At 49.1% G+C, this 22,147-nt stretch overlaps 1 long non-coding RNA gene across 1 annotated transcript; it reads left to right on the top strand.

The window, feature by feature from the left end:
• The first annotated feature begins 1,447 nt into the window (after positions 1 to 1,447).
• LOC123344498 lies at positions 1,448 to 5,289 on the top strand. Its single transcript, XR_006572568.1, has 3 exons — positions 1,448 to 1,575; positions 4,807 to 4,869; positions 5,160 to 5,289. It is a non-coding gene; the product is annotated as an uncharacterized LOC123344498 (long non-coding RNA).
• The last annotated feature ends 16,858 nt before the right edge of the window (positions 5,290 to 22,147 follow it).

The raw sequence follows: 22,147 nt of genomic DNA, 5'->3' as shown, positions 1-22,147 counted from the left end.
TATTTTCTTGGTTTTTGCTTAGTGCCAGAATTTGCTAGAAGTCCTTCAAGTGCTTAGTACAACATAGTGCCACACAGCTTTGCTGTACATGCAAACTGAGCTGGGATGCTGTTGCAAGAAACATGGTATAAGGGCCTGGGTTAAACAGGAAAAGAATTACATTTAGACTAAATAAATAAGACCAGTTTCCCTGGTAGGGTCTCTACACTGGCTGTGGAACTTGCTTACTGATGCGGCATTCCCAGGGAGAGAGAACCTGTCCCTCTAAGCCCCCCTTTATGTTGCACTAGGACAATCCAGAATTGGACTTGTCATCTCTTTATTTGAAAGTACGCACGTGGTATAAATGTGTTTGGTCCCAGCTAAATTACCTGTGGCCAGTGGAATCTATTTAACTAATCTTATGGACTATGGTCTTAAACAGGACAGAGTGCTGGGGGTCCCAGCTCCTTGGAGCAAACTGCCTTCGCCTGGCACGGCCTGCACATCAAGGCAGGATGCACATCTCTGGCAGTACACAAGACTTGACTCAAACACAGGCTCTTCATCCTGAGCACAGCAGCAGAGAGACTCTAGCCTAGCGATTGCATGGAGGGGTCTGAGGCTGCCAACCACACTGAGGTGGGGACCTGGCCCAGGCACAGGAAATACAGCTGTCAGGAAGACTCCAGCACGCTCACCCATCCCTGCCCTGCAGCTCCCCTTTTTGAAGAGGAGAAGTGCTGTTTGTGTTTTAGACAGTGCTGATCCTGTTGGCCAGCCTCTACCTGCCAGCGTCTGTCAGACACTGCAATAAAGAGTAACCCCGGGGCATGAACAGCCCGCCACAGCGACCCCACCCACAGAAACCTCTCCTCCCCCAGTGATGCAATGCCTTGCTAACCCAGCTGCTCTCCTTCACACCAGCGGCCCCCGGGCTCGGCTTTGTAATGGGTGTCGGAGTGCTCTCCTTCATAATAAGTCAGAGTTTGGCAGATCTTCAAACATTTGCTCAATCCCAACCTTGAAACTGAATCCAAACACAATCTAAGCAAAGCCTCCACCTCATCAGCCCCAAGGAAACACACCAGGGTGAGGAGCCACATTCCACGCTGGGCTGCAGCCCCTCACAGCAGGTCCGGTCACAGCACGGCACAAGAGCTGGCGGTTACTTCCTTGCAGGAAGGCTGGTCAGCGGTTAGGACGCTAGCCTGGGGTTTGGGGCTCCTGGGGGCCCAGTTGTTCCCTGTTTTGCTGGCTGCCACAGACTCCCTGGGATATCTAGGCCCAGTTACAATGTCACTGTATCTGAGCTCCTTGTGTGACACTGCCCTGCTGCATGGAGGTTGCGAGGTGCTCAGACACTATGGTGATGGTGGCCATGTAGGTACCTAATAAAGCTCTTAAAGGAAAACTCTGCTTATTCCTAATCTTCATTGCATTCTGCCATTACAGGGGAACTTTCAAATGAGGATGTGATTTAGGAAGGCACCAGAAGAGCTAGCCTTTCTGAAGGCTTGCGGTTACAGCCCTGGCCCTCTGCTGCTCAGGTCCTGGACTCTTGGGACCTGTCCTAATCTGACGGCCATAAGCCAGGTAAGATGTGCAGTAGCAAAGGCACCCAGTCAGATGGGACAGAGAGGGTAGTGGGAGTACGCAGCAAGGGGCTGAATTTATGGCACCCTCTGGCCAGAGAGCTCTGTGTTTGCCACAGACCCAAAAGCCACTGGCTTGGAGATGACGTAAGGCTCAAGGATGATTAAGTGGCTTGCTCAGGGTCACATGGAAAATCAGTAGCAGAGCCAGGAATAGAACCCAGTTTTCCTGGCTCTCCTCCCCTGTACTAACCTGTACACACACTTGTGAGCATGGGAGCATTGCTGCTAAACAGAAGAGAAGTCACCTCTCTCTCTCAGACTGTGGGGCCTATGCCACTCATGCCGTTGTGCTTTTTAACAGCGATGGAACACTGCAGTGCTGCATAATTCTGATCGCTGGAACCTGGAGCGCTTGGGAACATACAGCCACGGAGAGCTACCGTGCAGGTCAAACCAGGAGCTGGCACAACTGGCGCTGACCAGGCACACCTAAAACAGGTGTCAATATAAAGGGCTGTGTGCAGTCACTGGGAGCTCCCGGGTACAATGGCGAAATGTAATGTGCCTGGTTGGCTGTGCTCTGCCTCCGCCACAGGGAGCAATGAGGCCAGTTCTTCTCTGATACTGGTTAGGAGTAATGCCACTGAAGCCACCGGTGTGAAAGAGAAGAACAACAGGCCCAGAAAGCCAAGCTGGGTCACTTCTAACTGGACTTAAATCTGAAGATTCAGCCCTGGTGGTGAACTCGGTAGGAGAGCCTCCCTCTGCACAGCAGGAATGAGGAGAGCCCATGTTGTGTGGGTTTTACCTTTCAATGCCGTGGGATGGCACACCCAAGAGCTCAATAGGATTAAATCAGCCATATCATGCTCAGGGGCATCAAAATCCAGTGCTGATGCCAAAAAAGTACAGTGAGGTTCTACAGGCAAGGTTTTATCAGCCAGATCCTGATCTCAGTTACTCCGGTGTAAATTTGGAGCAACTCCACTGAAATCCACTTAAGGCAATAGAGTCGATAGACATAAATGGGTTTACTGGAGATTTACCCCAGTGTGCCTGAGAGCAGCCTTTGGCACAGAATCCTAAGGAGAAAACTGGGGTAGCTGGCAGAAGAGATGGGAGATACAGTATTAAACAGGATCTGTAGTGGGAGAAACTTGAGGTATTGCAGATGAGGAAGGGCCAGCTGGCAGCTCAGCATTTTCAGATCATCTTGACCTTGTCTGGAGGGACTCACTTCTCTGCCTCAGTGGGGGGGTATTTTTCCCTTAGTGCTTCCCTAATTTAGAACCTTATTTCCATACTTGGGCTCTCTTGAGAGCCTGAGGATTCCTTCACTGTTTTTACAGTTAGTGCAGCTTTCTTTCTCCCTCTGTTTGCCTTTTCCTCTCACCAGTGACATGAAACTGAATTAAATCTGATTGGGGTGGGGGGAGGGGGAACAGAGACAAAGCATCTCCTGGGCTTTGTGGTTTCTTTACATTTTCCAGAGATATAGACATGACTCAAAATGCCCCTTGAGGTGTTGTCAGACTGAGTGGCTCAAGGGGGTTTGTCCTAAGGCCAGGAATGGGAGGCTGCAGAATTAATAATACTCTTAATTATTTCACGCAGTGGGGTTCTCAGTTCTTTTGGTTCAGGTTCTGATCCGATTCTGCCTGCAGCCCCTGCTGAGGGAGTGAGATGCTGGCGTTGGTAGAATTACTTTTCGGAGCTCATGCTGCCAGTACCCTCCAGGTACAGGAGAGAGGTGCTGAGTTTGTCTGTAGTAGCCTAGGGTGAGCTGGTGAGACAATAGGTCAGCAGGTCTCGTGCTACTGCCAGGTGAGCCAAGCAGATGGTGAGTCTATGACATTGGTGTCACTGAGATGGAATCTGGCTGAGCCAGCTCTGTGATGGGCTTGTTGTACATTTGTGCAATGGTCTGTTACCTGCACATTGTAGGGCACCCACCTTTACCCAGTTCCTAGGGCTCAAGGCATAACCTGGTTGATTTAGGCACCCCCACCCGTACCCAGTTCCCTAGGGCTCAGGGCCAGTGCCACCCAGACCCAATTCCTAGGGCTCAGGGTGTAATCTGGTTAATTTAATTACCCACTGATACCCAGTTCTTAGGCTCAGGAGTGTTTTTCTGCAGGTTTGCAGAGCCTTTTACCAATGAAAGAGCCTTACACAGTAATATCCTTAATCTCTATTTATTAACAATTACCAAAACAGAAAGCGCGCCCTAAGCACACAATGCTCACCCCTCCCAATAAGGCAGACAAGCGTTTCCTGATGGCCAGTCAGGATCAGGTCATCCTAAGACTCCAGCTTCTGCACAGTGTTGTTGGCAGGGTGTTGAGGTCAAGCAGCTCTGATCTTGGGGCTGTGTCCTGGAGCTGGTTCCAAAGAACTTGCTTTTGGACCCCAGTTTATACAGTGAAACTTGAGTCCTGCTTAGCTGTATCTTAACCAATCATTTTACTAAAGTCTTACAAAATAATTCTTTGACCAATCCTAACATATTGTGAAACAATTCTTTACCCAGTCATACCCCACCACCTTAGTTGATTTACACCTTGCAAAATTAGTTATGTAACAATCAAAAACCAGACAGAAACCAGACAGATAAACAATAGAGACGTAGGGACCATAAAGGTAAAAAAATAAAGAAGTAGATCTTTCACACCCACAACTGTTGATAAGTGATTCCTTGTCAGACAAAATGCTATCAAACGAAGTTTTCTTTAAACATCTTAAGAGATTCCTTTCTTATCTGGTGATGGTGAGTACTATTAGGCGTGGTGCCTTCTTAACAGCTCCATATTACATTGTTTTGATATAATTTAGAAGGAATGTGAGGATGTGATTTTCTGCCTCTCGGCTCATGGCTGCTGCTGTTCTAATGTGGCTGCGGGCCTCAGACCTTACAGGTCAGAGTATTCAATGCCTTGCGGGTGCTGCTTACCCAGCACTGGTTAGCTTGTCTCGCCTTGCTCTTGTGGTGGCCACCATCTTGGCTGACACACTTGGGACTGAAGTCAGGGGCTCCAGCATTGAGAGCAGCTAGAGCTAGACAGCCCAGCTCTGTAGCTGGGGGCTGAAACAGACTCAGATTGTCTGCGGCTCAGCACAGAATAGGACACGCAATTCACACTGACCGGTGTTACACTCTCATGCGTGTATGTTAATGTGGTGTTTGATGTGCCGCCATTCTGTCTCGTTGAAAGCATGCATCTCTTTCCAGTGAGGTTGGCATGGAGACAGCATGAAGACCGCGTATACAGTATTGCATGAGGAAGCTTGCATGGTAAGAGTCCCCTCTTCCTTGCCTCATTCACCAGCTCAGGGACACGGTCGGGGGAAGAACACACTTGGGAACTGTCCTAGTTTGAGAACCATAAACCGTGGACAATGTGTAGTAACCAAGGGGTGGTGGGCTAAGTGGGATAATGCAGAGAGGGCTGAATTTATGGCACCCTCTGGCTCCTTTAGAGGTTGCCGCATTTGACAGAGAACTAAAAGCAACTGACTTGGAAGGGGAAGGATGAAAGCCTAAGAGAAAAGAAAGGATTATCTTTTTTTTTTTTTTTTTTTAAGCAACGGAGGAAAAGAAGAAACCATAGCAACAGCGGGGGTCCTTTGGACTTAACACTCCACAGACAAGGCCTTGATGTTAACATTCTGCCTGCACTCAGTTTGGACAATCCTCAATAAATCTTGTTAAGAGGCCCAGTTTCCCCCCCCATCCCGAAGCTCCACACGCCCACACACCCCTTCTGTTCCCTGACCTGCCGTTAGAAAAGTGGTTTCCAGAAGATGGAATCAGTCACAGCCCTGTGCTCCCATCTTCTCTGTGCAAAGGAAGAGGTGATGGTGAAGGTGGGGGGCTGAGGGCGAGGGGGTGATCCTGTTAACAAACCTTGGCTAAACAGGCTGCCTCAGGCCTTCCATACAGAGTCTGTCCCCCGGCATTGATATTGAAATAAGGTGCAATCCATCACGCTACCAATAGGCCCCTTTCAGAGAGGCTGAAAAGAGCCACTATCAAAAGGAGGGAGAAAAACTTGTTAAGGGGAAGGCCAGACTAAAGCATGGCAGGTGTGTTATGGAGAGGGAGCCTGTTGGAATGAGAGGGTGATTCATTGCCCTTGTCAGGGGAACAGCTTCATGCTCTTGCCAGGAAGGGCTCTGTCAGGCAGCAGCAGAGCCCTGTATGCAGCTCCAGGGTGGGGGCGAGGTGCCCCTTGGTATCGGGAAGGCAACAGGAGAATGATCAGATGCAGAGGAATGGGGAGACAGCTGGCTCTGTACAGGCCCAGAGAGAGCACTGGCATGTGGGATGGAAAATCGCCTTTCTTTGTTCATATTTATGGGAATCCCCTTTCTGTAGGCGTCTAAGTAATTTGCAGAGTGAGATTGGGGAATTCTTGCACATTTGAAAGGGTGATGGGGACAAACATCTACTGAGCAGGGCTAGACAGAGACTCCCAAACTCTTTTCACTTGTAACCAGAGCCCAGGCCTCAAGAGGCAGCTTTGTATGTTCACTCACTGCACCTCCTGGAGCCACAGAAGAGTGAGACCTTGGATTAATGGACGCTAGCAAATGCTACTGTGCGATCCCATCACCAAATCCACCGGTTCTAATCCCCACCCTAAATCCCGTTTTAATCCATGTGCCTGCAGTTCTCTTGGGACCACTTGGTCGCCTTATGTGTTCAAGCTCCACAGTAGGATTAGGCTGGTACCCAGTCAGGGAGGTGCTGCACTCGACGTTTGGTGATACACTCACCCTGTGCTGGCGGCTGGGCATGAAGAAGTTGAAGATCACATAGCACTTTTAGAAAAGCATTGGAGACCCTATGAAATAAATGACTTGGTCAGTGCCATAGACAGTGGTAGAATTAGAACCCAGGAGCTGATGATGCTAAACTCTGGGCTCGAACTGCTAAACCACTGTGTAGGGTCTAAAATACCTCGTATATCTTAGAGTCCATTCCCCCAATAAGGGTGGGCTATATCAGACAATCAATGGTCTCTACAAAACAGATGCTAACATCCAGTGCTATGTACAGCATGAGCCACTGCTAACCACACAAAGGCAATGGCATTGCCATATGCAGTCACTGCACTCCCAGTGTCTAACTACCTGAAACCAGGTGCAATGGGAAACCTTAAGTCCTAGCAAACTAGAGATAGGCCTGAACCAAAACACCCAGATGGGAAAACCAACACAGTTTGGGGGAGCAGGGCGGTCTCTGACTCCAGACCCAGAGCTGAAATTCCTAGCAAGCCCTTTGCCTACAATGAACTCAAACCCAGGACTCAAACACTCTTGAACTTTGGGGTATTCAAGACCCTGGTCTCAGTTTGGTAGGTCTGGCCCATCTCTGTAAAAAAATAATAGAATTTGTTCTACGCCACTAAGGGCCAGGTCCTGCTCTGAGTAATACTGGGGTCACTCCAGGGGAACTCCATTTCTGTCAGCATAGTTACTCCAGACTCACACCGGCTTTGTCCCCAAGTCTCTATATTCAATGAGCACTTGGCCTCAGTTCTACCCACCTGGATGCCATCAATGAGCCATCCTGAGAATGCAGAATGACCATTGAGATCCAGTTATATCCAATCCACCAGCAGCTGCTGTTTATTTACTAGGCTGCTTCCTACCTATGAAAGACAGAGCAAGGGGACGACGTGCTTCTCATATCCGTTGAAGGTGCAGCTAAGAAGGAGCTGTGGTGCACTGGCAGGGCCATTGTTCCGAAGCTAACAGAACTGACTGTGACACTGGATATTTCCTCCTCTAAGCTGTAAACATTGTCAGGCCCTCGCTGCAGCAGGTTTGGCCTTTCCCACAGCAGACAATGCTGATATGTGGGCTAGGGCCCTGGGGAAGCTCACATCTGCCGGCAGAGGAGGGCGGCCAGCTAGAGTGTCCTGTGGGGGAGGGGGCTGGAGGAAGGAAAGCAGGAGGCTTGGAGAACCACACTAGCCCAGGGGAGGCTGGGGGAGGGGGAATTTATTGGTTTATTTATTTAAAGAAAACCATATAAACCTTGTCATTAATTAAGCAACAAACTCAGACACTGAGATCCTCTGGCTTGCAGCTATGAGAGCATTTCGGCTTCCATGGAAAAATCACTCCCCTTCTTACAGTCTTTGTCATGCTGGTGCCATGCTCCAAATTCAGCCTGGGTCTCTCCATGCAGCAGGCAAGGATTGCAAAACACCCTCCAGAACAGGGATGGATGTAGCCTCCCCATTCAAAGGGGGCACTATGGAATGCTCTTCTTCCACCCAAGGTTGTGTTGTGCTCCAGGGAGCAGCGATCACTCCCAGCAGCTCCCTTCACCCCATCCCTAATTCTGGCCCACTGTGGAAGGGAGGCCCTGGGGGATGGGAGGAGGGACTGGAGAGTGAACCTGCCCTGTACTCACCCTATAGTGGTGACTCCTGTCCTGCTGGAGAGGGCCCGGCTCCCTGCTCTGGGGGTTGCGACCTGGCGTACAGGGTCAGAGCACCACTCAGGTTTGTCCAGGCACCCCTCCGTCATGATGGAGGGGCAGCTGGGCCAAATTTGAGAGAATGCCATTGCAACCTGGCACATGGCGTTGCAGCTCCACTCGGGTTTCTCTGGGTCTGACTGACCCATGAACCCATGCCAATGCCTCCCCTGCTCCAGAACGTGTCCCATTTCCCCCCTTCCTCAAACCTGCACTTTCTTCAGCCAAGTATCACATGCATCCAACGAAGTGGGTATTCACCCACGAAAGCTCATGCTCCAAAACATCTGTTAGTCTATAAGGTGCCACAAGACTCTTTGCTGTTTCTTCAGCCAGTGCCCAGGATCTGTGTGAAATCTACTCCTAGAGCAAAGTCCCTGGGCTAGATCCCCAGCCCGCACAACCGGATGTCGCTCTATTGACTTCAGTGGTGTGGTCTTGAGTTGTGCTAGCAGAGGATCTAGCTGCCTGTACAGCATATACCCAAGTGTCTCCCACCCTTTGTCCATCTTGTCTATTTAAATTGTGAGCTCTTTGGGACAGGGCCTGTGCGTGCAGCGCACCTAGCTCTAAGCCCTGCTATCACACTAATACTAAATCCTAAGAGACGAGTCAACTGAGGGATGTAACAAGACAGGGGAATCTATGGAAGGAATCGCCAGTTACCACATCTTACTGGAATTAGGACATTTATATTAGGACTAGAGCTGTGCAAATAATTGCTTTTTCATTTCCCTGCCTGAAGCGAACGACCATTTTTACACAATTCACCTGGGCTGGACCTGAAGCAAAATATTTGACCTTTTTTTTACAAACTGAAAAATGTTGAAAAAAAATGTAGTTTCGGGGCCAACAAACCATTTTGTTCGCCACCAAAACAAAATGTTTCATTTGCTTTTTGCCTTTTTATAACCCTGTTAACCAACTTTAATGAAATGGAAGCAAATTTCAAAAGGCAGAGTCATTTGTTTCATTTCAAAATGTTGACACAAACGTTTTGGTTTTTTGGAACATTTTCCCCTTTGACTGAAACCATCTGGTGAATTCAGCGCAAAGTCTCAAAGAGTTTTGGTTGCCTCTAATTTGCATTCTTCAGCGAAAAAAGTTTCCATCCGAAGAATTTCACCCAGCTCTAAGTAGGACATAGGAGCTGTCATAGTAGGCCATCAGGTCTGGTACATTCCTGCCTTAGCATCTTTCAGAGGAAGGAAAATGACCCCATAATGCCTCTGTGCCATTCTGAACATTGAAGGGGCTGGAAAATTCAGATGATACCCTGAACCATGAGATTTGATACCCCTTATTTAGCATGAATAATGAAAAATTCTTATTAGCTATATTATCCATTCCCTTTTAAGACACAGTACAATGTTTAGCTTCGTGACCTCCTCCTTATTGTTCCATATCACAGAGCAACTCTATGTTCCCACAAGTGTTTTACCTATCACTTGAGGGTTTCACAGCAGTACCACGAGTTCATTCTTGTTCCCCAGACATCCATTTTACTGGAATATTTGACAAATGCCTTTTGATTATCTGCCTGTAGACACTACATCCTCCTTTATGGCTAAGATGCAGTTTGGTGGGTGGGAGAGGGAAAGAGAGATGGGGGGAAAAGATAAATGCCCTCTGTGCTCCTCCCCAGAGCTTGCCGCAGCTGCTGATACACAGCATATCGCCCTTCTGTGACAGCAATCCCCTATATACTGGTGGCCATTGGAACATATCAACAGACCACTCAGGAGAAAGAGGACACTTCCAGTCCATTCCCATACACAGCAATGTGCAGCCTCCTTTAATCCCTGCTGCGTGTGTGTGGCAGAGGTTGGAGGAGAAGGAGGTCACAGATGGGGTGTCCGTAGCTACCATGAACCTGTGAAGCCCATTTCCTTGCTGAACTTCACAGAATGTTCCCAGGCCAGGGAAAGTCTGGCTGTGGAACAGAGGCTCCCTGCCCTGGGAATAAGCTGCATGATCTAGACGTAGAAGTATGAACGCCTCTGTACCGAGTCCTGCCAATGGAGCAGGCCTAGAGAAAATGAGCCGATTCTACTGTGTTAGACAAATAAACACAGATCTCTGTGCTCACTGGGTTTCGAAGGCAGTGACCGATGGCAGTTTAACAGGTCACCGGGCCTCTGCAGCTACCATCTGCTACTGCAACCTGGGGGTCCCCGGAGAGAGCAGCGGAGGAATGCGAGCCGGAATGATGAGTATCTGATCCATCCGCTTGAGGGGAGAGGAGCTTGCCCTCGTGGCCTCAGCAAGTCAACGTACAGGCACAGCACGGGAGCCTGTCAGTGAAATCCTTGGTGTGCGGACAAGAGGGCAAGGAAAGTGCCAGCCCCTAGTGGTAGGGAGAGGGCACAGAGCCTGTGATGGGAGGGAAATGGGACAAGGCAGAAGGGAAAGACGAAGAGAGGAATGGTAACAGGAGAGAGCGATAGACGGGGAAAGGGGGAAGGAGAAGAGAAGAGAAACCACTCGATGTATCTGGAAAGCCAGTGCTGTCCTGAGGCTTTCAGAGACAGTGTGAAAATGGACTGCACAATGGGGCGATTTCTTTTCCTCTCTGTGGTGTATTGAGGACAGTGTAGGAATTGCAAGCTGTCACTTTGTGTGTGTGTGTGTGTGTGTGTAATGTGTGTATGGGGGGTTCTGGTGCTGCTTGCAGGTTAGGAGACTCTGTAGGGAAGTGTACAATCAATTTGTTTGCAGAGAGCCATCAGAAAGCAAGGTGGGGTGAATTGTACTTCTTTGCTTTATGGAGCAGCCTGCTTTGTCTCTCTCTGGTTTTAGTTACTGTGTGTTATCATACTGGAGTCTAAGAATAAAAGTAGCGTTATGTTGCAGCCTTCCAAAAGAGCTATATTTGTATCTAACTTTTCTGTGAGTATGCAGAAACATAAAACTCTCCAGCTCCGTGTCCTGCTGTTCTCCCTATATGGTTTCACACCCTTGAGGAGAAAAGGATGCTGAATCCCGCCATTGGTTTATTTTCTCCTTCCACAGCAAGTTCATCCTTGCCTGCAAAGCTCTGCTCCCACTTGTATTTCTTCCCTCTTTCCCTTTGCTTTGGCACTGCACCCCTCAGCCCCTGCCCTGCCTTTCCTCTTTGTGCCTTCTCTGTCCCGCCACACCTGGCCCTCCCTCCAGTCCCAGCCTCCCTGGCTTTCCCTCCAGTCCCAGCCTCCCTGGCTCTCTTCCTCTTGTTTTCAAATACCTTCTCAAAGCTCATGTTGGGCCTGATCCAAAGTCCACTGAAGTCATTAAGAGTTTTTCCATTGACTTCAATGGGCTTTGGGTTGGGGACTTTGTCTTTGAGATCCACAGACATTAGCTCACCTACACATTATAATCCATGGACACTTTCTACCCCCAAAGAAGTGCTGTAGACCGGACCCCTCTTCTGAGTGTGCCAGTCACTTGGCGCCCACTTTGTGTTTTCTGTCATTCACACTGCAGGCTGCTCAGGCCAGGAGTTGCGTCTGCTTCTGTTTCCTGAAGAGTGCTGAGCTCACTGTCAGTGTCTAACAAATAGCACAGAGCAAGAGTGAAGGAAAAACACACTGATTTCATTCCCAGGCCCCTCCCCATCGCATCAGGGGGCCATTGACAAAGGGGTGCCATTGTGGTTACACTGCTTGCCCATACTTAGTATCAGCTCTGCAACTGCATGAGTCGGAACCCGAATCTTTGTCCCCGGCGCTCGCTGGGGATTCACCTCTCACCCGTGCGCCATTAGAGCCTGATGGAATCCCTAGGGTTGTCTTTGTCCACTTGAGAGAAAAGCTACGACAAGCTGAACTGGATTTCCTAGCCCGCTTGGCCCAGTCTCTGGTGTTTACAGGGAGCAACGCTGCAGCGTTGTAGCCGGAGAATCCATTTTCCAAGAGAACAAAGAAGAAGAAAAAACAAGATAGTGGCTTGTTTTTAGCGCTGCTGTTAATATAGGGACCATTACACTTGACAACAGTTAAGCTGCTGGCGTGCTGATACTGCTGCCTATCATGCTGGCCAGTGCTGTCTCACTGTTTCCCGGTAGTCCCCCATCTGTATCCACCTGTTATCTCTTGTCTTAGACTTCGATTTTAAGCTCTTTGAGGCAGAGACCGTCTTTTTGTTCTGTTTGTACAGCACCTACACAATCGGGCTTGAGCCATGACTAGAGTTGCTAGATGCTACGGTAATACAAATAACAATAATAATAAACATAAAGGCTGTAGCAGGCTTAACTCTGTGTCCCACCCACATATCTCAACACCCTAGATAGTGCACACTGGTACCTACTTGGATTGATAAAATGGAGTACAAAGGAGTTAGGCAAATGCACTGTCCACCAGTAGAGTTTCACAAGGAGGGGCACGCAGTGAATTCGACGGACAGAGGCTGGGTGAAGCTAGCAATACAGGTGCACCAATTCAATCTTTCCCAAATGTGTATGGGCTTCTCCAGCCAAAAAACTAGACAACTAAAGTGCCAGGTGAAGAGAGAGGAGGACAGATAGTCTTGTCGTTAAGGTGCTGGCCTGGGACTCAGGAAATCTGCCTTCAGTTCCTAGCTCTGACAGTGCAACCATGGTGTCATAGGGCAACCCTACCTGGTGCACTCTTCTACCTCAGGCTATGACACAACAGATGTGCCTGCCTCGGTTTCCCCTTTCTTCCATCCATGAAAGGAACATCGATTCTCAGTGTCCAATACAAAGCCCACATCTGGGCATTTTTGCTGATATCCATCAGTGCAGTCACTCCCCCAAAATCTTGTAGTAAAACCATTCTCTAGCTCCCGCAGCAAGTCTATGCAAATACAGCAGCATTTTCCATTCCCTTTTCCAGGGACATCACCTCCAAGTCACCCACCCGGAGTCAATAGCAGCATTTTGTTCCCTGTTCCTTTGGTCTCCGATCCAGGACCCCACTCTCCAGGCCTGCCTGCCAGACAGAGAGTGACCAGTCTCCTTGCAGCCCTTCATTCAGGTCTGTATGGCTCCCCCTCATGCAGTATTCCAGGCCTCCCTGCTCAGGGGATCCACTCTCTTTCAGTAGCTCTCTTGCTTCAAGGCTCAGCTTCGCCCAGTACAGTTGGATCTTCCCCTTTTCCAACGGGCCACTACCTGAACCTTCTGCACATGCGGAGTCCCCTGCTTTGGTCAGGTCTCACCAACACTTCCATTACAGCTCCCATCCAAACTCAGCTCTTTCTACTGGGTTTCCTGGAGCTCCCTCCTAAGCAATTCCTGCCAGCACTTCCTTGCTGCTTCCTAGCTCTTGGAATCTCAGGCAGCCCTCCCCTGCACCTGACTCTCCCACTCTCCTTCCCTCTAGGGCCCAGGTGCCCTCGCTTCAGTCTACAGGGGGGTGAGGTGGTCACTGAACGTCTTCCCTCTTGAAGGGGCAGTGTTGTACTGTGACACATGGGTAGGTAATTAATTGCTCCGTGCATAGGTTCCCCATCTGTAAAGTGGGAATAATAATAATACTTTTGTGCGCCATGGAGGTGTTTTAAAGATAAAGCCACCAAGACTTGGGAAGGACTTGGGTGTTAGTTATGTGAGGGTAGAGAAATAAAATGCCCTATAACTGAGTAAATTATAGAGAGGGATTCCCAGCCTTGAGCTAGAAAGACTCTTACAAGGACCCAGGGTTAAAATGACCCAGAGCAAAACAGTAGCTAGCACATTTTGGACTGTGCAGAGGGACAAGGTTTCGATAAACTGACACAAACCATTGTTTATCTCCAGAAGAAGTTCTAACAAGGCAAATGCACATGGAGCCATAAATTACCTGGGAAAAATCCCACTGTGTAGGAAGTGGTGCATAAAACACAACCACAACTCACCGTTAATAATTCAAGGGAAGTCACTCTGGAGTTTTTGTTCTCTTTCAACATACAGTGCAGCAGCAAGAATGCCTCCTGCCTGATTTTAATGAGAGACAATCATATCCTCTCAGCCCTGAATGCTGCAGAGGGGACCCACAGAGATAACTGGCTGAGTCACACAGTGATAAACACGTCAAGAGAATGAAAACTACAGCTTTCTTTAAAAACAAAGGCCCAGATGCTCCCCTGGTGTAAAACGGCGTGGCTCACTGAAGTCAATGGAGCTGCACCAGTTCACACCAGTTGAGGATCTGGGCCCGCCACACAGAGTGTGATGAAATGGTGCCTGGCAATCAGATTTTCAGTGTTCTCATATTTCCTTATCTAAAATAAACTGTTTGGTGACTGTTATGGTTGGGAGGGATTTTAGGGGAGGCTTGAAGGCAGATAGGCTGTAGGCATATGTAAAAGGAGACCTGAATTTCAGTGACGTAGGCAAGGGAGAAGGGATGAGTTTCTAGCGGAGATCTGACAAGAGATGGAGGGTGGGGGCAGACAGTGACAAGGAGGCTGTTCCATTGGGCAGAAGCAGCAAAGGAGAAGGCTCCTGCCAAGCAGAGAGCTAGGATGAGCTACCAAATGCAGCTCTGCCTGCGCTGTACCTCTCCCTGGACTCAGTCCAAAATTGCCGCATCATCCCCCTGTTCTTCCAGGCCTGGACTCCAACATGGCTTTGCCAAAGCAAGGCTATTCTGACCTGACCCATCCCAGCTATTCCAGCCTGGGACCCCTCTTGAGGGGAGGCTGCCAATGTCGTTGAGTCTGTAATGTGGAAAAATGTCTCCTGGGAGCTCGGCTGCAATCAGCAACTCCTCTAACGGGTGGCCCCAGTGCTATCTGAACCCACGTCTCCAGAGGAGAAAAGCTAGCGCACTAGCTCTACCAAATCCTCTAATAACATCTTTAACCATTAGCCTGTTGCCCCACAGGCTTCTCTTCCTAGGCTTAGCAGTGCAGGGCGGGGCCTAGAGGAGACTGTGTGTGGGTCCAGGGAGCTAAGCACTCAGCACTGTCCTTCATGCTGAGTAGGAGTTGACCAAAGCCCTTGCTACACATACTCTCTCACGCTCAAGACTAGGCTGGGTAACAAAGGAGTGAGGTATGGGCACAGTTTGTGTGGGAGGGTTGGAGGGAGAGCAAAGGAGGCGCTTAGCTAAGTTTTCCCCTCCTAGGCCTCAGGCTGCTCAGCAGCACCCTAGTTAATGGAGGATCCGTTTGTTCCATATCCTTGGGTGCATGACAGTGATTCAAGCGGAAACCCAGCTCTGCATAAAATCTACAAAATGGAAGGAGGCGAGGGTGTCCGAGGAGGGGGTGAGACATATCCAGGAGGGTGTCTGTAGGGGTGTGTGTGTATGTATGTGTTTGGACTGCCCCTCAGGGTGTCTTGGGAGGGTGCGCCAGGTTTTCCATGTGGAAGAAGAAGAGATGCAGAACTCCAGCCTTGTTGAAATGATCAGGGGCAGGACAGGGGAAGTAGGAGGCTGGCGGTCACCTCCTTTGCAAGATAAACTTCCCAAGCAAACAGCCTCTTTGCTTCCCATTACAGAAGCCGCTTACGCCGCTGACAAGCTGATGTGCTGCTTTCCCATTGTTGTAAGATGGGAGACTCAGTGATGACCCCCGTCAGCAGGAGCATGTGCATGTGGGATGGGGGCAGGCAGCTGTATTATCCTCAAAGATGCCCCCAGCACATTGCCTGGGTAAAGCACAGATGTCAGCTGGAAAGCTGCTGAAGAAAATGTTGTCCTCGGTCCTCTCCCCATGGCCCTGAGATGAAAGCAGCTAGCAGGCGCTCAGGGCTTCGGACTAGTCACTGATTAGCCAGCGCTGATGGGATATGGGTCTGTGCAGCCTGGCAGGAATTCCAGGGACAGAGAGACATCCCCTTTTATTGTATTTGCACAACAACTGGTTTACTATTCCCCTCTCAGCAGCAGATGTTTCAGCCACACTAGGCCAAGACTGGGGGACTTGGCTGGGGAAAAAACTCAAGAGACAAAAACAATCTCCCTGTCCCCCCACTCCCCAATTTCCTCATTCTCTCTCTTTTCCTGTCTTTCTTCTCCCTTCCTCCCTGTTGCTTCATGGCTCTGTCTACTCCCCACCCTCTCCTACATGATCTTAAGCCTTGGCATCACGGAAGGGTTTAGCTGAAAGACATGCCAGAGGGGACAAGTCAAGGCACTGCAAACACACAGATGCACTAAGACATCTCAGCTAAGTGTGTTCCAACAGCCCTGTTTTATAACTCGCTGTCCTCTGTGCAGTACACTCAGTGAAACATGCAGCAAACACATTAGTTATCTGCCCAGGCAGAAGGAAAGTGACAGGAAGGTTACAAGAGAGATAAATATGAGGAAAAAAGGGAAGGAAGAGGAAAAAATAAATATCCCACCAGTTGTTTAGGTAAGACACAAGACACCAGTCTCCAGCAACCACCTAGGGGGAGAGAAAATAGACAGTTGCTGGAATCAGGGGCAGTCAGATTTTTCCCTCCCTTTTATATTTTCAATTAACTTTCATTTTGTTTGTGGATTCTTTTCCTGTCCAGAGGCTGCTGCCAAGTGCTCAAGTCTCAAGGAATTCTGCCGGTGCTGAGAGTGCTCAGCAACTCGCAGGATCAGGCCCGTGAAACACATCGAACAACAGCTTGAAAACCGTGTGCTGCGCTTTCTCCTCCCACAACTGTTTGAACAGAGCTGATTTCCACACACAGACTCCAGCCTGCAAGAGCCCATAAACACAGATTAGTTCTTATCTCTGGCACGCAGCTGCATCGTAGGCACAAGCTCGGTGGTAGAGGGGGTCTGAGGCGTGGCCCCGGGTGTTCTTGCTGGGAGAAGAAAATTCATTTGAACACTGGAAGACAAACGAGCTGGGGGCAGCGTTTCCTGGGAGAGGAACCCTGAAAAAATGATCAAACCAGAAAGGCCTCTGCTGAAAAGCAGCCCCCAGAGCTCTGGGAAGAGAAGGCAGGCAGGAGATGAAGCAGGGATTAAAAAGCCTGTGCAGTCAGGAGGCAAGAAGTGTGATCAGAGGAAAATCTTTGACTGTTTTACCGTTCTTGATAATCAGCTGACAGATCATCCACAGAGGAGGTACCAGTCCCTTCCTGTGGTCTCACCACTCCACACGCCCTGGCTGGGCCCACACCGTGATGTGCTGCCCTGCCTGTACCGCCCATACGGGCACACAGGACTGCTCTGTATCCATCTAGTCTCTGCACATGAAGTGCTGCTCGGTGTCCACCCTGTCATACACGACGCATGCAACACTGCTCTGCATTATATTATTTGTATTGCAGTAGTGTCCAGGAGCCCCAGACATAGACTGGGACCCCCATCGTGCTAGGTGCTGTACGAACACAGAACAAAAAGATGGTCCTTATGCCGTGAGCAGGCATCTATCCTTTAGGGAGACATTGCTCTGTAACCAGTATGAGCTTCTCAATGCAACACAGCTCTGTAGCCCTCCACGAGACGTACATTCGCTGTTTATACGCCCCAGGGGACACACACGCTGCACTGAGCCGGTCTGGATCCAGCTGCTGAATGTGTATGCAATGTTCTGCACCTGCTCTTATGTGCAAAATGCAGGCACCACCCACGTACGGTCCTCCAAAAGGAGAATTTCTAGCTTCCTAGAAAGAGCCATGTGACACAGCTCTGCTCTGTCCCCATAGAACACAGTTATATCATCCAGAGTTCATCCTTTGCTATGATTTCTACCAGCCAGCAGGACAGGCAAGTATACACACACACACACACACACACATCTCTACCTGTTTCTGTACAATACAGGGAGAGTGCAGGAAGAACCATTGCTTGGGACATTTAAAAACTAAAATAGCTAAAGCACTAGAAGATGCACACCAGAGAGCAATCCCACATTGACCTGGGAGAGACTAGAAATCCCAGCCATTTCTTCCATCAAATGCCGTTCACCAAACCTAGCATCTCAAGCTTGCCCTTGCCAAGCCCCACACTCACCACCCTGCCCCCAGACCAGCTCCAGGAGCCTAAGAACCATCCACCCAACACCATGGTTTCTTGCTGTAAACTTAACCTCATCATCCTTTGTGGCTTCAAAAGGACTATGAGACTTAGTTTGGGGTTCTGGGTGGGGAAAACTGAGAACTAGGGGACAAGATGGCCGCTTCCAATGTCCTATGGCTCTCATCATCCGTCTCTGCATCTCTATCCATGTTTGTATTTCACAATGTTGCAAGATGGAGTTGCGGTAACTCTGTTAGGGCTGTGGACAGCGAATAAAGAGCCAGAAGAGGTTGTCGTGGGCTATCCCTTTATTAGTCTACATAAAAGTAACATGAGCAAGATTTTTGGAGTCCCACTCTCTTTGTCAGGGCATCAGTAGGACGTTGCTCTGGTTTCTAGTCCCTGAAGAAAAGAGGGCAATGATACAGGCAAGCACATTCACTCATTTGGAGCCGTGTGAGGATTGGTGTACAGTTTGTTTAAATCCAGGCGGGAGGGAGGTTCTAGGCGGAGAAGCAGAGAGAGGGTCTATTCAAATAAAGCTCCTTGTCCAGTGCTAGAAGAAATCAACACGGTGATTCTCTACCATTATCACACAACAGATGGATTACTCATGCCAGTTGCCTTTGCACTTGGAAAGTGAAGTCAAAGGGCCTATTTGCATGAGCAAGGGCTGGTCATGGGTGTAAGAGTTTGCAGCATCAGGCTCTTGCTTTTAGTGAGTCCACGGAAAGGTACCACCTAGGAAATCCTTTGTTCTTATGTCACAGCCAATTAACACTAGTTGTGCTGCGGTTCTAGAAGCCTGAGCGCTGGAAGAACACTGAAGCCAGCCTAGTGTGCACACCTGGTACAGATCACGCAGATGGACAGGGGATCCGTATGCACAGTTAAGACCTTGATTGTCATTCACAGCAAAACACACTTACTTAGTAATTTTCATCAGGTTAGGCCAGTGTAAGCAAGAACAGAGTTGGGCCCTCAGCAAGCCACAGATCAGAGACGAGAGAAAGAAAGATCTTTTTGGAAAGCCCTAACCCTTTCTCTTTATCTCCCTAATCTGTATTTCCCCCCTAAAGTCCCTTTCTGTGCAGGATGAAAGCGGATTTCTCCCCATTATTTTCGTTTTCTGTGCCCTTTAGGGAGGCACTTGCTTGAGACTAATTGAATTTTCTGCCCATGGATAGAAAGACACGATGTGGAGTGAGTTAAAATCTGACGTCAGGATGGGGCGAAGAAGCCGTGTTAACTGGTGTGGGGACAGCCCCTCACTTAACAAAAGCGTTTGAGTCTGTCCCTTCTTGTTAAGAAGGAGGGGATATTTATTCTGTTTCTTTCTCAAGGTTTTTCCTTTCAGGTCACAAAGTGCCCCCTCCCCCAAACCATGCAGGCCTCACCCCCCCTTCTCCTCTTTTGTGCCAGAGGCAGCTGGTAGGTTGCAAAGGGGACAGCTTTTGTCTCTGGACACACTTTAACATTTCTTTACAGAACCAGGGAAAACCTCTTCCCTCCCCACCTCATTCATTTTGTTGGGGGAGGAGGGAGGTAGTAGGCAAGTTAAGGCAAAGGAATGAGAGGGGGTGAAATGTCACAATAGAGCCCAGGATCCAGAGCTTTAACATAGGGAGAGAGAGGAAATACCTAGCTTTGGTGAGCAGATGGTGCTGCGGGGTGGGGGACATTACGGAATTCAGAGGAGGCTTGTGTTGAGCAGCCAACTGAAGAAAAAAAGAAAGAAAGAAAGACATGAAAAAGGCCAGAGCCCAATAAAAGGGGAGTTCAGGGGCCGCTTCTTCCCAAATCCAACAAAGAAACCTCTTCTTTTCAATCATTACCATCCCGGGAACAGGCCCCAATTAATCTCCCGGCTGCGACATGTGGGGGATTCGCTCGGTTTGTGCTACAAGCCTGTAGGCGAGCCCCTTTTCCTGTAAAAATCACCATCAGGCCACTAGGGAAGGCGATGCAAGCCCCTGAGTCACCCCGGAGCCTCCAAAGCTATTCCAGGTGCAGGTGGCTCACTCTCTGGGCGTGAACTGGGTCATTTTACAAGCATGGGTGAGATGCAGCATTGTGGTACTCCAGCTTTAGGCCAAGGTAACTGTTGATTTCAGTAACTCGATGGAGTAACTGAGTGATGGAGCAACCAGGGAGTAACACAATGGTGGAGGGACCCTGGAATAATGGGTGAATCGGGCCCATTCATTTTCTCCAGATGTCTCTGGCTGCATTCAATGTTCAGCAGCCTGAGGAACAGACAGAAGTTTCCAAAGGGAGGGATAAATTAAATACATAGATATCTGCTTGGCTCGCTGATTGAAAAAGGAAGGGGAATGATGGTCCAGTCATTAGAGTTGTAACTTCAGACTTAGGAAACATAGGTTCACATCCCTGCTCTGCTACTGACTCCCCGTGCGACCTTAGTTAAGTCCTTGTGCTTCTCTGTGCCTCACTTCCCCATCTACAAAGTGAGAATAATACTACTTCCCTCCCTCCCTGTGGGGTTGTGAAGATAACCGTGTTAAAGCTTGTGAGGTGCTCAGATGCTATGACAATAGTGGCCACATAAGTACCTGAGCTAGTCAGAAGATTAATATGAGAGAGCAGGGGGCAGATTCTCAGCCATGCCAGTGGATATATATTTACCTCAGTGGTCTTGTCTTCCCTGCGGAAAGAAGATGTATTTTTAATTCAGATTCACTAGCGTGAGGTAAAACCCCAGTGAAAAGAAAGCAGTCTGTAACAGTCTCCACCATAGCCTTTAACTTCACTTGCTAACTTGTGTGAAAAGCTACAAACTGCCTTGTGTCACTGGGACTTTCCCTCACGTTAGGTAACCTGAGTTACGAACACACCTTTGTTTAATAGTGAACACAATGCCCCAGGAGCCTGATTATAATTATTACATAGTTACATTATGGTAGCAGCTGAAGGCCTCAAATGGGACCGAGGCTTGACCGGGTTGGGCGCTATATGAACACAGAAGAGACACTCTCCCTGCTTTCAGTGTAAAGGCACACAAGATGAAATGTACAGACAGGGATACAGCAAATGAGCCATTCTGCTTCCAGATTAGGAGTAACTCCATTAGGAGTAGTGCCATTAGGGCTTATGCTGGCCTAAAGCTGGTGTGAGTGAGGACAGCTGCAGGTCCTGGGTTTCAAAGTGCAACCTTTGTCACTCACTGGACATTTCCAAAGTGCTTTGAGAAACGTCTGGTTCCCACAGGAGCTGGATGCCTGGCCCTCAGGAAAATCCCTAGTACATAGAGATGTTCATTAGCCAGATTCTCTCACTTCTGTGGTGACGCTTGCTCGAGTTAACCCACTTTGGAAGATGCCCTCACTGCTTCATAACACACCAAAGGTAAATATTGAGAGAACATATGGAGCAGGAAACCACCATTTAGCGCACCTGAAACAGCTGCTGTGTCTTGAACTGCCCATGCATCAAGGTGCTTATGCCTAATTAGGCCAAAGGGGGGGAATTGCCTTCTGAATGGGGAAGAATGTCTTATGTCAAAGGCATCATCACAGCCCTGCCAAAGCAGATCACTTATGGAGCCTATGTGGTAGCTTTCATTTCTGCCTTCATGAAGGATTTGTAACTACTCAACCCCGGTCACTAGGACTCACGGTTGCATTTAGTCTAAGATGGCATTATTCACTTTCACATTTATATAGAAAACCCCCAGTGATGTGTCCCATGTTCCTCTGTGCAGCCCAAGTGCTAAACTAGGTCCACATGTAAATATTTGTCTAAACTATTATTAGAACAGGCGCGTCCACCCAGACAGCAACATTTCTACATCTTACTTTACACGCATTTCCGCTGAAACACACACCTTTGGAAACAGTGGTGGATTCCTGCCATCGTTCTGCAGCATAACTATATGGCTTTGGTTTTCCAACTGTGGGGTGCACCCCCCATGGGAGGGCATGATGAGGTTATTAAGGGTGGTGAGGTGGGGCATGGGGCTGTGGATGCCCAGGGCAGGGCAGCAGCAGGGAGCCTGTGCAGGGGGTCCTCACTGTTTGGGGGACAGAGAGCACACCCCTGCCTTGACAGCAGCCTCCTCCCTTCTCTGATCATTGGGGACTTCCTGAGCACTCTCACAGCTGCAGCCCTACCCAGGCCCAGACACCCAGCTAGCCACAGCCCTGCATATTTTAAACCCTCCAGATCCTGAAGGAGCGAGA

This window comes from Mauremys mutica, chromosome 11 (genome assembly GCF_020497125.1).
Source record: "Mauremys mutica isolate MM-2020 ecotype Southern chromosome 11, ASM2049712v1, whole genome shotgun sequence".
Taxonomy (NCBI): domain Eukaryota; kingdom Metazoa; phylum Chordata; order Testudines; family Geoemydidae; genus Mauremys; species Mauremys mutica.
This window is presented reverse-complemented; position numbering and strand designations above follow the sequence as displayed.